We start from the raw sequence: 4,970 nt of genomic DNA, 5'->3' as shown, positions 1-4,970 counted from the left end.
CATCGGCTCCAGCCCCGTTCTTTATTAGTATTTTTTAATATATAATTTTAAATCTCCACAATTGGTATCCCAATGTGGTACATCTTGTTCTCATCGCACAACTCCCGTACGACTCTGGGAGAGGAGGTGCCGAAAGGATCGAGAGCGTGCGTCACCCAAAACACACCCAATCAAGCCGCACTGCTTCTTGACAACAATGCCAACCCTTAACCCGAAGCCAGCCGCAACCAATTGTCGGAGGAAACCACCGAACACCTGCGACCGCTTGTTCAGCGTGCACTTCACCCGGGCCCGCCCAGGAGTCACTACGTGCGTGATGGCGACAAGAGACATCCACTGCGCCACTCGGGGGAGGCCTTTCTACGGGTCCGTTCTGGCTCTTGACCAAATGGCCTTTATACGACTACTACTACTGACTACTGACTACTACTACTACTCTACTCTACTTAACTTTACCTACTACTACTACTACCTACTTACTGACTACTACTATCAGTACTTACTTGCTACTATTATTTTGCTGCTCTTACTACTACTACTATTATTGGCTGCTTACTACTACTACTATATGGGTATTGCTGCTGCTTACTACTATACTTACTTACTACTAACTACAACTTACTACTACTACTCTACTATACCTCCTACTACTACTAGCATACTATTATACTACTACTATTATTGCTGGCATGCTACTTTACTTACATACTACTACTTACTGACTACTACTACTACTACTACTTGACTACTACTTACTACATACTACTCACTACTACTGCTACTACTACTACATATTATATGCTGCGGCTACACTACTAACTATACTATCTACTGATACTTACTACTACCTATTAATCTGCTGTTGCTGCTACACTACCTACTACTATACTACTACTACTACTACTACTGACTACTACTACTACTTTACTCTACCATACTAACTCTTTACTATTAAATATTTACTACTAACTACTACTCACTATTACTAATTACTACTACTACTACTAGCATTATTGCCTTTGCTGCTCGTACTAGCACTACTACTTACTACTACTACTATACTTACTACTACCTTACTACTAACTTATACTACATACTACTACATACTGACTACTATTATTACTAGCACTCATACTATTATACTACTACCTATTTACTACTACTTACTATTACTATTTACTCTACACTACTACTACTATTATTAACTACTACTAACTACTTACTACTTATTATTATCTACTTACTACTACTACTACACTTACGCTAATACTACCACGACTATGTTGAGCAGTATAGCTAGCAAGCCAGTTTGTACAGGTTAAAATCTTAACACTGCATCCTCTCCATTACTGACTTCCTTCATGCCCTCTCCCTCAGGATATGACTATGTGGAGGTGGTTAACAGGTTACACGGGCACACTGAAGAGAGGGGCATCCAAATACCCTCGGAATGTTCTGTTGGGAAAGATCGCTCCCCTCGCCTATCATCTCAAGCGGCAGCCAGAGCTTCTCACTCAAAGTTTGCTGTCCGACGACGAAAACCCACGGGGCTGGATTCTCCGTACGTTACGAGGTCTTCAAGACAGGTCAGCCTCTTTGGATATGGTGTTGTGAACCATTTTAAAGTATTTCTAACTATTATGTTTGTTTTACTTGTTGTCCCTCTGTTCAAATACCTACTTAACGTCTTAGGTGGGCAAATTCTAACTTCCACTTAGTCACATGTTACACTTAGTGATTTCATTGGATAGCAACGGAGAGACTAAGGGAAATTAGACTTAAGTGGGAGTAGTAGGATTTGGAAACTAAGCGGCCGAGTCTCTCTGTTCAAGGTTTTACAGGGCTCAAGTCTCACGAGAGAGAGAGAGAGAGAGAGAAAGAGACGGAGAGAGAGAGAGAGAGAGAGAACGAGAGAGAGGAGAGAATGAAAGAGACGAATAAGAGAAGAGAGAGGAGAGAGAGAGAGAGAGAGACGAGGAGAGAGAGAGAGGAGAGAGATGAGAGACGAGGGAGAGAGAGGAGAGAGCAGAGAGAGGAGAGAGAATAAAGAGGGAGAGAGAGAGAGAAGAGAACGAAAGAGAGAATAGAAGAGAGAGAGAGAATGAAAGAGAGAGAGGAGAGAGAATGAAAGAGAGATAGAGAGAGAGAGAGAGAGAAATGAAAAGAGAGAGAGAGAGAGAGAGAGGAGAGAGAGAGCAGAGAAGAGAGGACGATGAAGAGATGAGAGAGAGAGAGAGAAAAGAGAGAGGAGAGAAGAAGAGAAAATGAAGAAGAGGGGGGGGGGGGGGGGGGGGGGGGGGGGGGGGGGGGGGGGGGGGGGGGGGGGGGGGGGGGGGGGGGGGGGGGGGGGGGAGGGGGGGGGGGAGGGGGGGGGGGGGTGGGGGGGGGTGGGGGGGGAGGGCGGGGGGGGGGGGGGGGGGGAGGGGGATGGGGGGGGGGGGGGGGGGGGGGGGGGGGGGGGGGGAATATGGGGGGGGGGGGGGGGGCTGAGGGAGGGCGGGGGAGGGGGGGGGGGGGCGGGGGGGATTAGGGGGGAGAGAGAGAGAGAGAGGGAGAGAGAGAGAGAGAGAGAGAGAGAAGATAGAGAGAGAGAGAGGAGAAGAAGAGAGAGAGAGAGAGAGAGAGAAGAGAGAGTAGGGGCGGATGTACAGACAGGTGCAGGAGACCCCAGGCTCATTTAGTTAATGGGCTGTTTGTCATTGGAATTGAGGGTGACCTACACATTAAATGGATGCTCTGGCAAGGATTAGGCTGAATCTGAATCTAGAACAGCAGAGGAGGTAGAGGCGGGGGGAGTTGGGGTGGGTTCGCCCAAAATGTGGTTCGTTTTAACCAAGGGTGACGCTCCAAATGGCACCCTGTCCCTATATAGTGCATGTATCTTCAAAAAATGTTAGTTCAAAAGAGTGCACTATATAGCGGTACAAGAGGGTATAATTTGGACACACCCAAGTGTATGAGTTAGAGAAATTTGGCCCGCCTACATAATCTTCATTGACATGTTGGATTCCCCTCTGGTCACATTTAAAAATCCATTACATTCGCAAAAGCATATTCCCTGTTGTTTCCCTCTATGTCTCTGCTCCCATTACGAATGTAATGTATTGTGACAACCAAAGCTACGGCTCTGGACTACCAAGCTATCATTACGAAGAGAGAAAACGCAACACTGGAAATGGTCATAAAACGGCTCTCGTGATGACGACAAGCACCATTTGTGTTAAAGATAGCATATCGTCAGGGTGATAATGAATATGGCCCAAATACCGCCCTATCCCTACAATAGTGCACTAACTTTTTAGCCAGAGCCCTTGGACAAAAAAGTGCACTCACTATTAGGGAAGAGGGTGTCATTTGGGACACAACAAACAAACGGCGCACATCTGCCCGCCATTGCCAGAGCTCCTCCTCTCATTGACCACATAATATGCATCAATGGTCTTGTAAATGATACACACTGGGTCCTCCACAGAACCGTAAGGCTATATCTGTCTAGCTCTCTCCTCTCACTATCGTTTCACTGCCATTCCTCAAACCAAAAACACGTCTCGTGGTTTTGAAAGACGGCCATTTTTACAGAACCACATCAAACTGTGGCTTAGATAGGGAAGGGTCTCCATCAAAGTGGGTGGAGTTTGGCAGGAGATTAGTTGATGGGCATATGTGCAGGAAAGACACATATCTCTCTCTCTCWCACACACCCACACTCTCTCTCACACCACCCGAGCCAGATCAAAACCCGCCCACTTCTCCTCCTTCGATGYCATTTATCATGTCACCCATGTAAATGACACCACCTGTGTCAACATCAAGGGAGGTAGCGGGAGCGATGTTAGCAAGTTGGCATGTTAGCGAGCGGCACAACTTTCTCTTGCTCTCATGTAACAGAGGTCCACATCTTGCCCGGGCAACACGAGAGGCACATCTCTGTCCTGTGGGTGCAGTGACCCTCATCAACACTGTGCCTCTGTCATCTCGTCTTCCTTACAAAGAGCAGTCAATGTTACAACAGTAACCTGGGCTTGCACATGTCCCTTTATGACAGGGGGGAGAGGGTCGACTGACTCCCTGGCTTTTGAACTGAGGTGAACTGTGTCTGTCTTCATAGGCATGTCCTGTACACTGTACTATGCGTTTTGAGCAACGGTTTTGATACAATTGTGTAAAATAATGACACAAAACATTGTGTCACCAGAGTAAACATTTTATCGGAACCGTTGTGTCGAACATGTTGTACATTAGTTGTAGAAGCTGAATGCGTACAGGGGCCAGATAGTTTCTTCAGGCCACTTCTTCAGCAGAGCAACCGTGAAAAGAGCTCTTTAGTCTACACAGTGGGGAGTGGTCTCTTCCTGACTGAGACTCATTGGGGGTGGGTGGGGTGGCAGTGAGGTGGAGTGAGGGTGATGGTGAGGGGTTTGGGGGGGGTGGGGTGTAGTTGGGTGAGTGGGTTTTGGGGTGGGTTTGCAGTGGGGTGAGGGGGGTGTGGTATGCAGTGGGCTGGGGGTTTGAGGTGGTGCAGTGGGGTGAGGGGGTGTTGGGGTGGTGACAGTGGGAGTGAGGCGTTGTTGGCGGTGGTGCAGTGGGGGTGAGATTGTTGGGGGGGTGCAGTGCGGGGTGAGGATGTGTGGGTGGGTGCTGAGGGTGAGGGGTTTGTTGGGTGGGTGCAGTGGGGATGAGGGGATTGTGGGTGGGGTGCGGTGGGGGGTGAGGGGGTTGTTGGGGGGGTGCAGTGGGCGGTGAGGGGGAGTTTGGGGTGGCGGGGGGGGCGGTGGGTGCAGTGGGGTGATGGTGTTGCGAATGGTGCATGTGTGTTGATGTCGGGGTGTTGGTGGTGCAGTGGGGCGATGAGGGGTTGTTGGGGTGGGGTGGCGTTGTGGAGGGTTGTTGGTGTTGGGGGGGGGGGGGGAGTCAGTGGGTGAGTGGTGTTTGTGGTGGGTGGCAGATATGGTTGTTGGTGGATTCTCTCT

The 4,970-nt window shown here is 48.9% G+C and overlaps 1 protein-coding gene across 1 annotated transcript in view; it reads left to right on the top strand.

Moving 5' to 3' along the window:
- Positions 1-4,970, top strand: part of LOC111956848 (neuropilin-1a) — an 85,122-nt gene that overhangs the window by 38,093 nt on the left and 42,059 nt on the right.

The sequence above is a fragment of the Salvelinus sp. IW2-2015 genome, linkage group LG32 (assembly GCF_002910315.2).
Source record: "Salvelinus sp. IW2-2015 linkage group LG32, ASM291031v2, whole genome shotgun sequence".
NCBI lineage: Eukaryota > Metazoa > Chordata > Actinopteri > Salmoniformes > Salmonidae > Salvelinus > Salvelinus sp. IW2-2015.
This window is presented reverse-complemented; position numbering and strand designations above follow the sequence as displayed.